General features: G+C 38.6%; 1 protein-coding gene across 13 annotated transcripts in view; it reads left to right on the forward strand.

The window, feature by feature from the left end:
• Window positions 1-2,226: 2,226 nt before the first annotated feature.
• R3HCC1L (R3H domain and coiled-coil containing 1 like) overlaps window positions 2,227-20,072 on the forward strand; it is a 92,773-nt gene continuing 74,927 nt past the window's right edge. For 4 of the 13 annotated variants that reach the window (XM_082722217.1, XM_082722218.1, XM_082722215.1 and 1 more), the window contains exon 1: window positions 2,446-2,817. The gene's annotated coding sequence lies outside the window, so the exon portion shown is untranslated. Of the gene's footprint in view, window positions 2,818-20,072 lie in introns of all 13 variants that reach the window. The other 9 variants (XM_082722214.1, XM_082722212.1, XM_082722213.1 and 6 more) reach the window with 6 other exon arrangements.

Raw genomic sequence — 20,072 nt, forward strand, 5'->3', positions numbered from 1 at the left:
GCTCAATTTGCAGGTATGGAGGTCTTTTTTTCTGTCTTATCTGCTAGATTGTAAGCTCCTTCACAGTGAGGACCATACGTTTTTGTTCTCCACTGTATACCCTTCAGCATCTTGCTAGTCTCTTGTGTATAGTAGTAAATAACAATAAATACATGCTAAATGAAGTTGTTACAAGGAATTCATCTAATAGGGGAGTCATCACCACGGTACAATGTAGAGATGCATGAAATGATAAAGACAGTAATATGCTGGCAAAACGACTCTCCAAAAAAACCCCCCAAAGGCCATGATTTGTCATTTGCTTATTTGCATGGTGGTTTAAATACTCCAGTCACAGCGGATTTCAAGCTACCAATGGCTTAGAAACTGACTTGTAAAATTTCTTAGTATTTAACAGTTGGCTCTTCAAACCTGGTGTGATCTGGGTCTAGCATGTCACTGGAAAAGAGGCTGGGATGGGGGCAAATGATTACCTAATAAAGAGGCAGTGGTTTATCTTGGGGGAGCTCAGTAAAGGCTTCCTAGAGGAGGTAACACCTGATCTGGGTTGTGAAGGATGGGTATGTTGGCTCAGGCCCTATGCTTCCAAACTGGCTAACGTGGCCCTGCCCCCAGTAGCCCACATTCAACCATCCTGACTCCCCTCTGCTTGCCTGGTAGTGATCAGCTGACTCAAACCAATCCTCAGAAAATCCTTCCATGTGGCTGGTGTTATGCTGGGTTTGATTTTGGTCCAACAGAGGAGAATTAGACAAGGTAGTAATGAGTAAAGGGAGAAAGGGAAGGGTTTTCCAAACAGAGGGACAGCTTTTGCAAAGGTGAGAGAGCAAGTGCAATCCAGCAGTCTAGTAAATCTAGATGTATGTGGGAGGGAGTGGGAGGATATTAGCTCCTGACAGGTTTTGTTTGATAGACCAGGAGCATATGCTAATTTCCACCCTGGGCTGGAGCAGGTGGCAGAGGGGAAGGGAAAGGGACTGTTTGCTTTTCCTGCATAATTCTTATCACAGCTGGTAATTCTGGGTTTTGGTAATTGTGGTTTTTATTATCGTTGGTTTTGTTTTCTGGTATGTGATCATTCGATTTCTATCTGTCTCTTTCAAGAGAGTGTAAACTCCAGAAGGGCAGGTACTGTCTTGCTCGCTAGTATTTTCTCAGCACCCACCCCAATGCCTAGTGTGCATTAGACAATAAAAAACATTCTTGTTACGTGAGTCAATCACCTGGGGAACCTTTAAAATTTGCTTATGCCCACCTACCTTAAATTAAGATCTGTTATAAATCTTCCTTCTTTGAACCTCCCAACCACAATATGGGATAGCAATGGTGGGGGAGTAGTGGGGCTAGCATTCTTGTTTTGTAAAAGCTACATAAGGGATTCACCTCCATACCTCTTCCCAAATCCAATCGAGTGAATCCTTTAAAGGAGATTACCAAAAGTGAGGCATGATTAAATTTGCCATTTACACAAATGGGCCAGATGGCAGTAGGCAGGACTACACAGAGGTGCTGAGGTGCTGAGACCACTAAAGAAGCCAATGCAAGAAATGATGCTGGTCTGCGTTAAATCACTGGCAGTGGATGTGAAGAGAGAACAGATTCAAGAGATGCTTGGGAGATAGACTCTGTAAGATTCAGTGACCATTTGAGTATGGGTGGGAGAGGAATCTCATGGGAGAGAAGGAGGAATCTAGGTTGGGGGCTGGAGTGACTATTAGTGAATGGGATGAGGGAGGGGTTGTTCCTTGTCAAACTGCTGCATTTGAGATGCCTGTACGACATGGATGAGGAGTCGTCCCAGGACTATGAAGTTGTGAATACAAATGTGGCACTCAGCCCTCACTCGGTGCCCCCAACGTTCATTCCATTGCCAAGAACTCTGGAGAAGGCTAATAGTTAAGAGATGGGTTAGAAAAAGAATTCTTGAAGGAGACTGAAAAGGACGGCTTGAGAAGGAAAATGCACGTAAGTAACAGAGAAAGTAAGGGATAAAGAATGTCCAACAGCCTCAAATGGTGCCTAAAGATTAAACAGGAAGACCTGAAAATTCCTCCCGTTAGTTTGGCAATGAGGATTTGATTGGCAACTAGGGCACTTTCTGGGGGCAGAACCTGCAGGGCACGCAGGAAGAAGCGGATACGAGGTAGACTGCTTTTTTCAAAAAACTTGGCTGTGAAAGGAAAAGGAGGGATGTTGTGACTGAGCCGGACGTGAGGAGGCCAGAGCACGTTTATAGCCAAGAGGAAGCCGGGAGGGTTGGCAGACAGGAGCGCAAACGCCTTCCCTTCCTCGCCGTTTTTTTGCCAGCCCTCCCCCCACGTGACCTGGAAGCTGCATACGTAGCACCGGCATGGAAGGACTACAGTCCCCAGAAGGCGCCGCGGCGCGAGGCGGGGGCGGAGTCGAGGCCTGGCGCGCGCCCCAGCGGCGCCAGCGGAAGAGCATGAGCTTCGAGGAGGCGGCGGAAGCAGAGAGCCACGGCGCCCCCGGTAACGAGCAATCCCGCGTCCTTGTCCCTCCCTGCTTTCGCACCCCCAGTCGGGGCTGGTCGCTTCCACTTCTCCCCATACACTCTGGACTAGACTTCCTTTTCTTTTTTGTTTTTTTTTACCGGCACTTTTTCCCCCTCACGTGATGCGAGGGGCGGGCCCCCGCCCGGGGCGGAGGTTACTGGGAAGCTGCCGCCCTTCGACCCCTGCGGGCCCTGGGTTGCGGGATTCCTCTGAGCCCTTTTTGCTGTTCTAAGAGTGCGTGCCCGCTTTGAGCCCTCTTCCCAAGTACTCTCTGCAGAGAGGACATTTCCCCGGGTTTCAACAGGTACTGAGCGGGTCCTTGGCGAACCCCCCTCTCCCCGCCTTTCCTCCCTCCCCATCCCCCAGCCCCGGAGTATGGGGCTGTAGGCCACCGAGACCGTCCCGAGAAGTGCCCGGGGCGGCCGGCGATTTCCGGGCTGCGAGCCTTTCCAGTGAGTCCACTCGGCTGGCCGGGAGCCCCGGGCTACGGGCTGTAGGTTGGGCGTGAGCTGTCTGAACGGGAGGATGTACTTCCTGGTTGTCTTGGGCGGCCCTTGGAAAATCCCAAGTCCGATTATTAAAAGTTTTCTTTATCAATAAAGACGCCTGTCAGAGTTGAGAAAGGGAAGAAGGTTAGGATTTGGAGTCTAATGCCCTCTAAGAGTCTCAGGTCTGCCACTTGCTGGGCTTGTCATCTTTTGTAGCCCATTTAGCGCAGCCTTGGTTTCTGTATCTGAAAAAGGGGATGATAGTCTTTGGCCTGCCTGTTTCCCGCTGTTTCGGGGGTCCGACAGAAGTGATAATATGTGAGAAAGCATGTATCAGATGTAGCCTCGAAATCCTTTCTTCAGTGTAGGGCAGTTGTATTTTAAAACCACATTTACGTCTTTATGAACTCGATTATAATATGATCACACTCTTTGTGAAAATCAAATGAGTTAATCGGTGGGAGTGTGTTTGGAAATGAATACAAGCCATATAAACATTCTTAAGCCATGTTCCTGTTGAAGAGGTGACATTAAGGCCCTAGCACCTGTGGAGTCATTTTTTTTTTTCCTTAAGATTTTGTTTATTTATTACAGAGAGAGAGACACACAGCCAGAGAGGGAGCACAAGAAGGGGAAGTAGGAGAGGGAGAAGCAGGGTTCCCGCGGAGCAGGACACCTGATGTCAGAAAGGTCAGTGCTGGGCTCCATCTCAGGACTCTGGGATCATGACCTGAGCTGAAGGCAGATGCTTAAGGACTGAGCCACTCAGGCGCCCCTGTGGAGTCAGTTTTAAACTTCATCTGGATTTTAAGGTCCCCCAGAATTTGGACACTTCCCTTCCCTCAACACGCCCAACTGTCTACCCCTTTTGCTCTCTCATAACCTTCATTTATTACACAAGTAACAAATATCTAAGCACTTAATGTTCCTCATTTGTGGTGCTGACCTAATGCCTGTTTCCAGCTGGTCTTGTGTTTTCTTCCCCCCCTTTTCAGATATTACTGGTCCTAAATCTAGCTCTAGTGCTAACACAATGCCACTAACCTTGTGGGCATACTAGCTGAAATATTGGGGTTACCTTCACCTATCCTAGGTGTATGTGCTAGAACTCTTGTTTCCTCATGGTTAGGATTCAGAATATAAATAGCCCCTATCCCAGTCTTCTGGCAATTAAGATCTGAGACTCTAAGCAGGTGGCTTTTTGTCTTATTTTTCCCTTAGAGAGAATGGGGATTTTACCATCAACTTTTTCTGGGTTTGGAGGTGTAGTAATTAGGTAATCCTGTATTTACATTGAAATCATTAGCTAGAAAATACTTGAATGCGGTTCAAAAACCAGGATGGCAGTACAGTGCATTAGTTGAATGTACAAAATTGAACAAATTGAGTTCAAATCCTGGTGCTGTGACTTCTGCTTTGACTTTTGGCAAATTAGCTGACCTCTAAGCCTGTTTACTAGTCTCTAAACTAGATGTAATAACATTTACCTCACAAGGTGTCTATAAGGATTCATTGAGATGTGAATATAAGGACCTTAGTAGTGCCTGGAGCAATTGCTCAATATCTTATTTCTGTTGTAATTGTTGACTGTAATGATGATCAAAAATGATAATTTTAGATAACGTATTTCTTGAGATTCTTTCTCCCCCCCCCCCAATAAAATGAGGTAGCTATCCGTATCCCAAAAATACTGTAAGTAGAAGTACTCAGATTGCAGGGTGGGTTTTTGATCATTTGCACTTTATATAAAGATTATATTATGCCATTTTTTTATTTTGAGAGGTTTCCAGATGCTGTTGAGAAAAGGTTGTTTTGGGGATGTGCTTTGAACTGGTGCTTTATTTGTAACCTGTAGTGAGAATGGGGTTTTCTGTCCGCACATTGTAACTTGTAGTAGAATAATTATCTGTTTATGATTTATATTGACTATCAACTAGGACAGAGTTTTGTAGAGCATTTTTTGTCCTTCCCCTCATCCCTGCCTTTTAAATATTTTTAATTTTTATTTTTTTTTTTGAAAGTCAGACTATTCAACTCTAAAAGTTAGCTTAGTGGGTAGGTTCCAGAAGGCTTGGCGACCTCATTTTTTGAAGGTGAGAACTCTTAGTGACGTTGGTATATGTGCGTTTGCAAGGAAGTGAGAGTTTAGAGAAACCAAGAAGAAAAGTGAAGAAAAATCTAATAGAGAAAACTGATTTGTTAGTCAAAGCAAAATCTTAAGGTTAAGAATTGAAATGTTATTTTTAATTCTTACAAATAGGTTTTGACTATAAGAAATCCGCAGGCTCAGATACTTAGGAAATGTGTTCTTTACTCTATTTGATGTGGTATCCTCTGGCTCTGCCTTGCCAATTTCATTCTTATATTTATTTATTTTTTAAAAGATTTATTTATTTATTTGTGTGAGAGAGAATCTTAAGCAGTCTCCACCATGCTTAGCTCAGAGCCTGACATGGGGTTCCATCTCACAGCCCTGAAATCATGATCTAAGCTGAAACCAAGAGTAAGATGCTTAACCAACTGCCACACAGGCACCTCTTATTCTTACTTTTAGTTATGAATCAGCAAGATAACTATTTTTGCACTGTAGGCTTTTATATAAAGCTATGACACTAGTCACTTCCTTTAAAATTTACTTTGTGTCCTGTACTGTGTTATTTCCCCCTTTGTTTTAAACACTTTTGTTCATTGACTTTTTTTACTTAGAGAAGTTTTGGAAGGTAGACTCATTCTCAGCTGTAGCATCTGTTTGTAGTGTAGTATGCTAGTTAGTAATGTAATACGATATTTAGTATGTAGTATGCTCAGTTAGTAATGACTGCGCTGAATAGTTCTGAATAAAAACATTTTGTTGGTTGTCCTCTGTCCCTAAGACACAATCTAAAGACACTATATGGTATTGTAGAAGTAGCCTAAGCTTTGGAGTTAGATCAAGTTTTGAATCTAGGGTCTACTACTTAATAGTAATTTATGACTTTGGTTTACTGTCATTCCGAGTTCATTTTCTTATCATCTTTCAAACAGTAATAGTAATACCAGCCCCACATGACTGAAAAGATTAGAGATTATTTGGACTAGGCACATACTAACCAGGGTTGGCAAAAGGTAGATTATGTTACTAGTATTTCTTTAGAAATTTTTATGACATTTTTCTGATAGTCATTGATTTTGGTAATACGTCTATATTCATTCCCTTGATGCTTCACATGATTAGTGTATTTTTGTTGTTGTTGTTGTTAGCCAAGGTTAAGGATGTTGATTGTGACCATGGAACCTTGAAACACAGCAAAGCTAATTGGCCAGCATGTTTGAATCTGTGACCCTGTCCTCATTAGCTCCATAAGCTAACTACTCACAAAATAGCTCACCAGAATGTATGATAAAACTGGTATGTTGTTGATTCGGCACTCAAGCACTCATTAGACATAATAGAATTACATGAATTAGTGCCAGAAGTAAAAGTATAGATGTTTAATTATAACTCTGTATAAATATAAGAGTAGCTCCCACACTTTGTATAAAACTGGGGGCCTATAGGATGATCTTTGACGACCACTATCAGTTATACTTTAGACATTTCTTTTAGTTGTTGAACTATATTTGTTGCAGACTTCCTACTCATAGAAGAAGTGAGAAGAAATGGAATTAGGTTATTTATATCTTGAAAGAAAACCCTCCTTCTATGCCACCCACCAGAAAATGTGCTCTTAGCTAGTGGAGAAAACATTTAGAGTTCCCCATTAATGAGCCCAGCAGGATGGATGAAACCCGTGTAACTCGTAAGAGTTTATTGAATTACAGAGAAATTCCAGTTGTCAGAGCTTTAGATAGAAGAGAAGTTATAGGGTGTTACTCAGCAAGCTATAAGCATGCATTTGAAGAGGGTTTTCTCCTCTCACAATAAAAACAGACCAGTTGCTCCCAGTCTGTGGCGTGCATTTTTCTCCTGTCTTCTGCTAGTCTTCTATATAGTTTTCCATTCTTCAAATTCACTCTTCAGTTTTATTAATATTTGTTTTCCCTCTTCTATATATATTTTTTTTCTTTTTATGTCAAACATGGCTGTTTTCAGACTAGGGATAAAAATAGAGAAGCAGAGAAGCACTGTTGGAAACAGCAGGTTCTGGTGTCTAGTATCATGAGGTTCCCAGATAACACAGATTAATGTGTAAATGTGATGGTATCTATTTGTGACAGCTCCTGACCATTTAACTTGGCACAGAGGCAAAAATAGGAGCAAAGGGTAGGTGATACTCCTTAGTAGGAGATTTGCTTCTTAGAAAAGAATATGCATAATTTTAATATCGGCTTGTAATTGGGGTCTTTCAAGTTCTTTGCCATGGAATACCAGAAGAGTTCTTAAGAAAGAAGAGAAGCACTTGGATTCAAACCCTAAACTCTCAAATTTATACCAGTAGTCCAGTTTATAGTTTCTATTTTCTGTTAAATAGGGATAATAATAGCAATCCTGCTTGTTTACAAAGATCAGAGGGAAAAGGTAACAAGAATGATTTGGAAATGGGGTGGGTAGCTGCAGGGAAGAAACTCACTGAAAGGCAGAGTCCAAGAGAGAAACAAAAACACATACATGAATTTGGATTTCTGAAGCGCCTCTGGCTCCAAGATTTTTGGATAAAAGATTTTGGACTGGAATTTAAAACCTAGTGCTAGGAAAAGATGAATTTATTGGCCTATATATGGCTCTAAACTTTTTTATTCTGTGAATCTTTTTGGAACTTTCGTGCTTTCAATTCACATTTTAATTTTAGGAAAAGACCTAGAGGAAAATAAATAGCCTTGATTTGTTTATGTGATTGGTAATTCTCTGCAGCCCTCCCAGATAACAGATTCAAACTCAGTGTGACCATCTTTCAATACGTTCAGAATTTCCAGTGACTTTTTTGGCTTCTTGACTCTTCTAGAGTGAGAACCAGTGATTTATTAAGTACTGGAGTTGACAAGCCCCAGAAGCCATGTAGCTCTTGGTTTCTGCCACCAGTGTTGTCACATTTAGTGACATTGCTTTTCTTTCCCTTCTTGCCGTAGTGTTTCTTTTTTGTGCTGTGCTTCTTGTTTGTTTCTTTGGGTAGCCTGAAACTTTTCTTTGCTTCTGACTCTCGAGTTCACAGTTAGGGAATTTATCTTGGACTTTATAATGCCACACAATTTTAATTCTGTAAGTATTTCTTATTACTATTATAAAATCAATATGTGCTCATTACAGAGGATTTGGGAAATATATCTTATTTTCACCATTTGGAAGTAACTTAACATCTTGGATTATTTCCTTCCTTTCTGTTTTCTGTGTATGTGTATTAATGTAACACAAACACACTTAAATTGGAATCGCTTGTTATTGTGTGTAAATTTTGTATCCGGAGTAAAAAAAAAAAAATAACATTTTTATGAATAGTGTCTAGCACAGTTTCTGAAACTAGCAGGAATTATATTCTGGGCAGTGGTCTTTAAATTTATATTCATTTTGGGTGGGGAAATGAGAAGATGGGCTTAAATTCTGGCTTTACCATTGCCAAACTGAAAAGCGGGGCAAGTTGTAGGATATCTCTGGGCTTTCACTGTGGCAGCCGTCCAGCAAACTTTCTAAGGTATTTGACACAACAGTTTGATGAAAATTAATCTTTTCCTTAGAAAATCACTCATACATAGACAAAGACCTAGTCTGGTCAGTCTTTGAGATTCTCCTAGTTCTGCTACTGGATGGTCCCTGTGTTGAGGAATACATTATAGAGCAGTCTCTGTGAGGGTTATTTGGACTTCAAGAAAGAGGAGGATCTTGAAGGAAGTGATAGAGTAACAGACTGACTGGAGAGGGCAGAAGACAGTTCCTCACAGAGAGGAACGAGGAGAAGTTAGAAGCAAAAATGAGTGCAATATGTGAGTTGAGTGAGACAAAAAGGGAGTGTTAACAGTATGCACAAATGAAAGGTATGATTTTTACTGATGATGAGTAGTACAGAGGTGTGATTTGTTAGGTTTATAAGTGTGTGATAATGAGGAAGAATTAATGGAAGACTTTGAAGGCTGGGCTGAAGAATGTGGATTTGGTCCTGTAGGTGATGATACTTCTGTTGAAAGTCATATGATGAAAACAGTGAGAAAGGTTGTTCTGGCAGCTTTGTGGGATAGCCCATAGTCGAGAATGGCTGGAGAGTATTTCAGTAGGACAGTGGTGGGGTAATGTGGAAAGAAAACATGGTACTCTTGTGGAGGAAGAACAGTAAGCATGGGGATGGAAGAGCTGGACGAAACAAGAAAACCTCAAAGTTTTGAGCCTGACCTTGCAAGTATATTGTGGTGTCATTGATAGTGACATTGGGAAAGGAGCTCAGATAGGTGTAGGGAGAAAGATAATGAGTTCAAGGGCTAATACAAGTTTTAGGTATTAGATAATTTGAGTGGTACTTAAAATCTGGTGCTTTAAAACTAAAGAACCTAAAAACGAATGCTCTTCTTGTTAAAGTAATTTGTTTTTGAGGCCAGCCATTTATTTTAGCAAATAATTTTTTTTTTGGAATTTGTCTTTTGAAACGAATTTCAGAACCAGTAGAGTCATACAAGAAAACCAGTCTCATTACTTGATGATCATATATATCCTTTGTCTTCAAAAGAGTATTTTCTAGCTTGATCACTCATCTTATTTACTGATTTCTAAGTGATATTTGACAGTTTCTGAAAATGCAGAGGCATAAAATTTATTACCATGGTGGATGTTTAAATGATTATAGTGTGGTTGCCGAGGACAACTTAAAAAGTCTGAAGCTGTGACAGCATTCTTAGAATAAAGTACCAGTGCACTCTGGTTAAGAGGGTAGGTTCTGGAAAACCCAGGTTTGAATGATCTCTTTGATACATTAGTTATGTGTCTTGGGCAAGTTGTTTAATTTGTCTGGGTCTCTTTCCTCGTTTTTTAAAAATGGGTATGGTGATAATACTCCCTACTTCATAGAATTGTTGTCAGGATTAGCTCTTATACTTAGAACACTGCCGGGCAAATATTAAGAGTTCAGTAAATATTAGCTGTTTATTAGTGTCATAACAACCACTGCTATTGCTACCATCACTATGGTATTTATTTTGTTTGTTTTAAAAATCAGTTATGTTCCTGTTCAGTTATGTCTCATCCAAGTGAAATGATAGACAGCTGGAGATAAAACTAGAGTCCAAATAAAAGACATGAACCTTAGAGATGTGTGTGTGTGTGTGTGTGTGTGTAGTTTTTGTTTTGTTTTATGGCCTAGGAGAAGAGTGGAAAAGACCAAGGGTGGAATATTGGTGAGTACTCATAGTAAGGGTTTGGGAGGCAGAAAAGGGGCTGGCAAAGGAGAGGTGAAGATTGTTTAGATAAAGAAAACAAGAAGTGGGTCTGAGTTTAGAGGTTATACCAATTGGGATTAGATTTGGTTGCAGCTAAATAAAAGAGACTTAAACATCTTAGAAATATATTTCTTTTAATGTCAGGAAGTCCAAAAGTAGTCTAGGGCTGGTATGGTTGATTTGTCATGGTGCTGTTTTGTGCATGGATTCTGTTCTCTTCCAAAGTCACTTTATGGTCTAAGATAGTTACTGGAGCTCCAGCTGTTTCATTCACATTCCAACCATCAGGAAGAAGGAATAAGAAAATACATCTCCTTCCATTTAAGGATATTGACTGAAAGTTACATGTACCACTTCTGCCCATATTCCATTGGTGAAAATTAGTCACTTAGCCACACCTTCCTGCTGGAGATGTTGGGATATGTAGACTATTTTGAGTGGTCAGTGCCTGGGCACAAAGAACAGGAACAATGAGGATAATCCAGGTATAGCTAGATGAAGAATATAGGGTAGATAAAAGAGTTAATTGTCTCTAGGACAATTGGTCATTATTGGTAATCTTTGACAGAGTTTATATATAAATGTAAACAATTATAAAACCATTCTTGTTAGACTGTGTCAATAGTACTTTGTTTTTAGAGGGTAATCCTTCACGAGTCCTTGCTTTTAATAAGGATTATCAGTCTCTTTTAAGGAAAAAACTTACGTGTATATCTGTACATGTATGTGTGTATATATATACAAATACATAATGTGTGCATGTGTGTTTTTAAGACTTCATTTATTTATTTGAGAGAGAGACGGTAATTGAGAGCATGAGAGAGGGGAAGATCAGAGGGAGAAGCAGACTCCCTATGGGCCTGATGGTGGGACTCAATCCCGGTACTCTGGGATTATGACCCAAACCAAAGGCAGTCACTCAGCCAACTGAGCCACCCAGGTGCCCAGCGTGTGTGTTTTTATGTATTTCCTCATTTAACTTGGCATTGGCCTAAATTACTTCATATGACAATAATGTGCAGTAAAATTATATATATAATTTTATATAAATTTATATAAATTTAATGTATTTCTTTTTTGTAGTTTTAAGCCCATAATTTTACTTAGCTTTCCATCCACTCTCCAGTTTGGTTGTTTTGGGCAATGTTTTAATCCATCTCTGTCCTTTTATATTACTACTCTCTTTTACTGCTGTTATGCTGTTAATCGTACTTCCCCAAATAGATAAATGAGCAAATTTAATTAAATGTGTTATTTGCACCCTCCTGATCATTAATGAATTTGTAAGTAAGATCAGACCTACAGTCTTTCTAGTATTACAATTACTGAATTCTGGCTATCTACTCAAATGGTGATTATTTGCTTTAAATTTTTTTTATTTTTAAAGCTTCTGTATTTTGTATGTTTATGTTCTTTCAGTATTACGAATATGAAGGTCTACCTAAAAAAAGGGAAAAACTTTTTTCCTGTAAGATTTTTCTTATTCCTTTCAATTGAAAATATTTTATTACGTATTTTTTGAGTGATGAACAATACATTTAAGATAAATTCATCACTTGTTGTTTTTTGTATTTTATCAACAGACATATAGTTTAAAGTAGACAAGTTTTAAAAGTCAAATACTAAAAAAGGGATTTGTAATGAAATACAATGAATCCCCATGCTCTCTGGTTTCCTCACTAAAGGTAACCACTTTCAGCTCCTTAAGCTATTTCTTCTGGCATTTATGTATCTCCATGTTTCAAAATAATATATGTGCAGTGCTGTCTTTTTTCATTTTATATTGAGTCTCTATTATGGTAGAGAAAGCTATACTGTTCCTAAACCACCATCACTACTACTGTTTCTCCTCTAGCTTTCCAATTTAGTTATAATATTTGGTTAAATGAGATAGTTGTTGTTGTGTTTACATTATTATGCCTGTGCAAATTTTATTTGCTGATAGGTCTGAAATAGTGGCCTCTCAGTGCATTTTTCCGCAAGGTCAGTCATAGTAATCTGTCAGTTCTAATTTTCTTTCCTTTTAAAAAACTCTTTTGGCAGCTTCTCTTTGGAGACCTTCATTGTCCTACCGTCTGGGCTTACTTCACAGCTCTTCTCCTGGGAAGATTTCGCTTTGTTATCTTTAGACTTTCTCTCCTTTTCAGTCTGATTCCCAGTATTGTAACCCTTATCTTCCTTATTCATTTACCCTCTTACTTAGAGCACATCCTCTAATAGTTGTGTTGGATGAAAAAGATGGTACTATGGCAGAGAGCATGGGGATGACAGCCTTCAACCTTCTTGACTCTGTCACATAGCTTCAGTCTGAATTGTTTGCCTTCTACTTTTGGTGCAGTTTGCATCCTGGAATCCTGGAATGTCCATTCACCCACATTCCTTCACTTCTCTCTTGTGTTAGATATCCTGTTTTCTGTACATGCCTTTCTTTGCTTTGGTTTATTTCTTCATTTGGTGTTAGAGGGTGATGAGACCATCACCCCACTCTCTAGAATATCTCTCCAGTCACAGTCTCCTTGAACAAAGAAGAATTGTTAATCTTACATAGTGTTTTTTTTGGGGGGGTGGAGTTGTTTATCTTACATAGTGGTTTTGGGGAGAGTGGAGTTCAGGGACTGGAGGATTTTAAGAGGTGGAGGTGGGGGTTAACATCATCTATAGAAGCATGGTTACTTGGGTGGTGCTGTTGTTCATTGGTTGGCAGTAGGGAATGTGATTCTGTCCCTGACAGTTTGGCTTGTAAAAGTGCCTACTGGGTTGAGTTGTCCTTACCAATTGAATGGATTTAAAACCGATATTCCTGGCAGTTTTCCATGGCTACAAAGAATCCGTCTTTTCTTGAATTTGTTAGAACTTTGAATTATCAGTCCTGTGGTAATTTTCTAAGAAAGTATACATAGGAGGTAATTTTTTGAGCCTTTTCATGTCAAAGTGTCTTTTTTTTTCCCCCTTACCTCACATTTGTTGAATATAGTTTCGATGAGTGTAAAATGCTAGATTGGAAATGTTTTTCTTCCAAATTTTGAAGGTATAGTTTTTTTCTCCTTGTCTTCTATTGCTCTTGAGAAGTCCTCAGCAAACATGTGAACCCTCTTCTTTTGTTTGGGCCTACTCCTTGGAAACTTGTTGAGTTTCTGCTTTTATTCTGTAATAGTGATGTGGCTTGGTTGGGGGGGGTCTTTGTCTATTTTTATATAGTGCTGGGTATTTGTAGGTACTCAGAGGTCCTGGTAATGTGGCTTGGTTGGGGGCGTCTTTGTCTATTTTTATGTAGTGCTGGGTATTTGTAGGTACTCAGAGGTCATGGTAATCTACAACAGTTTGCATTTTTGGGGGAGTTGGTGTATGGGGATGGAGTAGGGAACAGTAGATCTTAGCTATTAACGTGTTCGCTTCATCACCCTGTTTGAAAGACCTCTGCACTTTTAGTCAGCCCATAAACCATAGATCATCCCTTCTACTTCTAAGTTCTGCAGAGATAACCTAAAGCTTTCTTTCAAGGGGTAGAAAGAGACCTAGGGTTCAACTGCTCCTCATATAGTCTCCATTTCACTTCCAATTCCAGAGGTGGTACTGGCAGTTCCTGACCCTTGTGTGAGTTTCTGGCTGTAAATTGGGTTGGGTCTCTGCTTTTTCCACTTCTGGATTGGGATTTGGCTTCCCAGGGACCTGCTATATAAATACCTGTATGTGTTCCAACTTCCAACGTTGTGTTACTCTTTTCTCCTCTTTCCGTCCTTGTTGATTTGTATGTTAAAAACCAAACTTTTATATTAGTAGGATTTTGTAAAGCAAATTTATATGTGTATGTCCATTCCATTCTCTTAACCCACAGGACTGGAAGGATTTGATAAGACTAACTATAACATTTTTATGTGAAATGATACTACATGATCATTATAATTTTAATACATGAAAGGCAAGTAATAGCATATGGTGCTCAAAAATAATAACTAAATATGGGTCTGCAGAGAGGGTACTGTTACAGAAAAGGAAAAATGTCATGCCTCCCTTGATTGCGGGCTGTCCCTTTAATTTCTACAAATAATTTTTGGAAAAAACATAAAAATGATTCATCTTCATTACAAGAAACCTATCAAATACTGATAAAGTATGAGGAAGAAAATAAGAATCACTTTGATTCCTCCACCCCGTGCTAACCACTGTGTGTTTTCTAGTCTGTTCTGTGCATTTACTAATGTATTTGTGCAAGTATGTTTAAATGAAACTTGTATTATTTTTTTAAAAAATATTTTATTTATTTATTTGACAGAGAGAGAGAGAGATCACAAGTAGGCAGAGAGGCAAGCAGAGAGAGAGGAGGAAGCAGGAGGAGAGAGGAGGAAGCAGGCTCTCTCTGCTAAGCAGAGAGCCTGATGTGGGGGCTCGATCCAGGACCCTGAGATCATGACCTGAGCCAAAGGCAGAGGCTTAACCCACTGAGCCACCCAGGCGCCCCGAAACTTGTATTATTTTACTTCCCCCTCTCCTTTTTTTCCCACTATAAATGTCTCTCTCTCTTTTTTTAAATTAAAGATTTCATTTATTTATTTGGCAGAGAGAGCCACAGCTGCTTGTGTTGAGGGAACACAAGCAGGAGGAGTCGGCGAGGGAGAAGCAGGCTTCCCACTGAGCAGGGAGTCCAATGCAGGGTTTCATGCCAGGACCCTGGGATCATGACCTGAACTGAAGGCAGAGGCTTAACCACTGAGCCATGCATGTGCCTCAATGTATATATCTCTTAAGAGGATTTTTTTTGTGTGCAGAATTTAGAGATAATATTAACAACATCTAATAGCTGCCATTTATTTGATTACAGATTATGTGCCAGGTTCTGTGCTAACATCTTTTTTTTTTTTCTGTTTAATTTATGTTGATGTAATTTCAGACTGTAGGAGAGTTATAAGAATACAAAAAATTTACCCAGATATCTCAAACATTAACAGTTCTGTACATTTCCCTTTTCTCTGCCTCCCTCCCTTTCTCCTCTTCCCCTTCTCATTTCTCTGCCTCCCCATTTCTCCCTCTATATATACACACTCTGTATATCTATTTCTTGAACTATTTGAGTAAGTTGCAGGCCTATTTCCCTGAATACCTATACTTCAAAGTGCATTTTCTAAAAATAAGGATATTCTTTTATGTAACCACATTGCAGTTATTAAAATCAGGAAATTATCATTGATTTAATATTATTATCTAATCTACAGACTTGTTCAAATTTCAGCCCTTGTCCCAATGATGTGCTTTTATAGCAAAAGAAAATTCTGGATCATGGTGTGCATTCCAATAGTCATATCTCTTTAGTTTCCTTTAATCGGGAACATTTCCTCAGTCTGCTGGGTTTTTTTTTTTTTTTATGACATTGACATTTTTGAAGAATTCAGGCCAGTTATTTTGTAGAATGCCTCTAATTTGGGCTTATCTGATGTTTTCTCATGATTGGATTTAGGTTATGCATTTTTGGCAGGAGCACCATAGAAGTAATGTTATGCTTCTCAGCGCAACATTGTCAGAAGGTGTAGGTTGTTGAATTACTGGTAAGTGATCTTGGATCACTTCATTAAAAATCCATCCTTATTTCATACGTTAAAAAAAAAACCCACACTTTTTTTTTTTTCTCCCTAAGTTTTTTGAAAGGTAATGCCTGCCGGGTTTTCCAGTGTAGTTAAAGATTCTTCCTTTTGTAATTTTTTTGGTGGTAAAATATACATAACAACATTGACCATTTTATCTATTTTTATGTGTATAGTTGGGATTAAGTACATTCACTTTTTTTTTTTTTAGAGAGTGAATGTTCACTTTTGTGCACATGTGAGCAGGAGTGGGAGAATGAGGAGCAGAGAAGAAAGAGAATCTCAAGCAGGCTTCATGCCAGTGCAGAACCAGATGCGGGGTGGAGGAGGGCTTGATCTCATGATGCGAGAGTCAGACACACAGCTGACTGAGCCACCCAGGCACCCCCACATTTTATTTGTAATTCTGAAGTATCTTTGAAAAAAATAGTTTGAGACTTTATGAATGTCTTGTTACTTCTTAAACTTTTATTCACCAATTTTAGTATCAATCAGTGATTTCTGCCCGAGTCATTTTTATGAAGGTTCCTAAATGATGTTTAGTTCTGCCATTTTTTTTCTATTCTTATTTATTTGTTTTGTTGCTGTCCCTGATTTGGCCAGTGGGAGCGCCTTCAAACTGATTTGTCTCCTTTTGGCTTGCCCTTCTCATTCTTTGAGTACTGCCTTACTTTTTAATCACAACAAAATGTTTGGACTCATCTTGTACTTTCCCATCTTGAGCCCTGGAATGAGTTATTTCTTTAAGGAACTCTGAAAGGTACCTTTTAGTAGAGAATGGTTTTAAAAGCCATGATCTGGATTCTTGATGCCCTTGTTAGTACTGGGTAACATTGCTCCAGGCCCTCTTGGCAGGCATCTAGGACACAGATGTGTGTGGTGTATGTGTGAACGTGCACACACACTCAGTACGTCTTCATCTGTCTACTGAAAGCATGGAGTTTATGCTGCTACCTCTGATACTAGCCACTCTGCAGGGTTTATTCTGTCCTTCCTTCATTCTGTACCCTCTTCCAACAGTGAGAAACCTAGCCTTGTTATTTGTATTTTTACTTACTGGCTCAATCCTAGAATATCAGAAAATAGATTAAGATTCGCTTACTTATGCCACTATTTAAAAGATACTTACTGGGGTGCCTAGGTGGCTCAGTGGGTTAAGCCTCTGCCTTCGGCTCAGGTCGTGACCTCGGGGTCCTGGGATCAAGCCCCGTGTTGGGCTCTCTGCTCACCAGGGAGCCTGCTTCCTCCTCTCTCTCTGCCTGCCGCTCTGCCTACTTATGATCTCTGTCGGTCAAATAAATAAATAAAATCTTAAAAAAAAAGATACCTACTAAGGAGAGTTCTATATATATATATATAGCCACTGTCAAATAGGGTAGCTAATACCCATGAACTGTGTTGTAAGTGTAAAATATACACTGGATTTCAAAAACTTACCATGAAATAAGGAATGTCAGATATATCATTAGTGTTTTAGTATTATCTTTATGTTGATTATACCTAAAATATTGAGATATTTTAAGATATTTAGATAAGATATATTAATAAAATTAATTCTACCTATTTTATTTTAATGTGGCTACTGGAAAATACTAAACATACTAAAGCCTATGTGGCTCCCATTATGTTTCCTTTGGACAGTGCTGATCTAAAAACCATGTTTAAAAGTTACTTGGGGGGCGCCTAGGTGGCTCAGTGGGTTAAGCCTCTGCCTTCGGCTCAGGTCATGATCTCAGGGTCCTGGGATCAAGCCCCGCATCAGGCTCTCTTCTCAGCAGAGAGCCTGCTTCCTCCTCTCTCTCTGCTTGCCTCTCTGCCTACTTGTGATCTCTCTCTCTCTGTCAATAAATAAAATATTAAAAAAAAAAAAGTTACTTGGATTAGTTTTCTCTCTCCAGCATTCTTCCTTCCCTCACATGGTTATGTTAGTCATTTGAAATATAGTTCAGTTCTATTTTTATTCTAAGTTTTTCTCCCCATCGTAATTGATCTTCCTTATTTTTGGGTATGTGAAACATTAACATGGTTTCAGAAGTCAGAATTGTACAAAAAATACATACTCAGAGCAGTGTCACCCTTCTTTCTCCCTTACCACCTGTTTGCACCCACCCTCTGATAGATAGCCAGCTTCATCATTCTCTGAATTATCCTTACTATGTGTTTTTCCCCCAGGAATGATACATGTATATTTTGTTATTTCCTCTTCTTTTTTACACAAAAGGTGCATATTATAGATAACTCTTTTATACTTTGGTTTCCTTATTTAACACAGTATGTTTTGGAATTCATTCCATATCAACTTTAGACTCACATTCCCTCTCTGTCTTTTTCTCCTTCTGACAGTTGTATAGTATTACCCTATTGTTAGGATGGTAACCATTCTTTTATGCTGTTTCCAATATTTTGCATTTGCAAACTGCTGCAGAGACTAACCTGGTCATGCATATTTTTGTATGTTGTAAAGAAATGTTTGGGTAGATTCCTAAGATGGGGCGGTTGGGTCAGAAGTTTAGAAGCTTATATAATTTTCATAAATATTACTAAATACACTTCTTTGGGGGTTGTACAAATTTGAATTCTTACCAGCAGTGTATGAGAGTGTTCATTTCTCCACAACCTTATCATCAGAGTGTGTTAATACTTCTTAATTTTTGCTGACCTTATAGGTAAGAAGTATCTCCATATAGTTTTAATGTTTTTGTTTGTAGTAAGGCTGAACATCTTCTCATGTGAATAAAGGTCATTGAAATACCTTTTTTATGTGAATTGTCTTATGTCTTTTTATTAATTTCTCTATTAGGGTTTTTTCTTCCTCAGTTTTTAAGAGTTCTTTATTTTAGGGATATTAGCTCTTTCTAAGTTGTATACATTATACATATTTTCTCCCAGTTTGTCAGTTGTCTTTTGACACAGTGCGTGTGTGTATGTTTAGGCTTTTATTTTATCTAGTTTAATTTTTCAGTCTTCTGTTGCAGCTGAATTTTGGGTTATAGTTGGAATACCTTTCCCTTTCCCCCAGGTAGAGAAGAATTTACTTACTTTCTTCAAGTATTTGTATTATTTTAGTTATTTCATTTAGTTCCCTGCTCCATTTAGAGTTTTTAAAATGAATATTATATAAATTTAATAATTTTTTTCCAAATGCTAACTAGTTACCTTGACTATTTTTTCTTTAAAAAGTCTAATTTGCCCCAGTGTTTTGAGATGCCCCCTTTAGCATACATTAAATTTCCATTGAATTTATTTCTGGACTTCCTATTCTTTTGCACTATCTATTTCTGTACCACTATCACTCTTTTAATTATAGAGGCTTGATAATCTATCGAGGGATAACTTTTAACATTTCTAATGCTTCATTGGCTGGTCTTACATCTTTATTTTTCTGTTAAGCTTTAGGAATCAGCTGTCTATCTCCATAAGAGAGTTTGCTCAAATGAGATTTTTATTGGGATTATGTTAAATTCATAAATTGCTTGAGGGAGAACTGACATCTTTATGATGTTGAATTGTGCTGAATCCATTTGTTTAAATCTACTTTTGTGTCTCAGGAATGTTTCAAGATTTTTATATTGGTTTTGTACCCTTCTTGTTATATTTTCCATTTTTAAAAAACTCAATATGTTTGTAGGTCTTTATATCAATATTTATAGAGCTACATTATTCTTTCTAATGACTGTCTATTTTTCTATAGTTTAGATGTACCATAATTTATTTAACCTTGCCCTTATGGGTGCACAGTAAAGTTGTTTATAATTTTTCACAATTATAAATAGTTCTGGAATAAGTATTCTGGTAGAAGTTCATTATCTGAAATTTGTTAAAATGCTTTATACATTAATAAAATATATACCTCCACCAGCAATGTGTAAACTTTATTCAGTCTCCATTTACCAAAACAGCACCTTATTGCTCTATTTTTTAATCTTTGTCAGTTTGATGGACAAAAAAATTTTTGCATTTCTCTGCTAACTGATATGCTTTATTTTTTCTTTGCTAGTTTATTTTTTAGCCATCCAACCATCCATTCAGTGTATTCTTACTGAGTAGCTGCCATGTGCCATCCTGTAAGTTAGAACTGTAATAATGACTAGAGCTTGATCATCTTTTTGTGTTTTTCATCATTTTGTATTATTTTGTTTTTTATCTCTCTATCTCTCTTT

This window comes from Mustela nivalis (assembly GCF_964662115.1).
Source record: "Mustela nivalis genome assembly, chromosome: 2".
Taxonomy (NCBI): Eukaryota; Metazoa; Chordata; class Mammalia; order Carnivora; family Mustelidae; genus Mustela; species Mustela nivalis.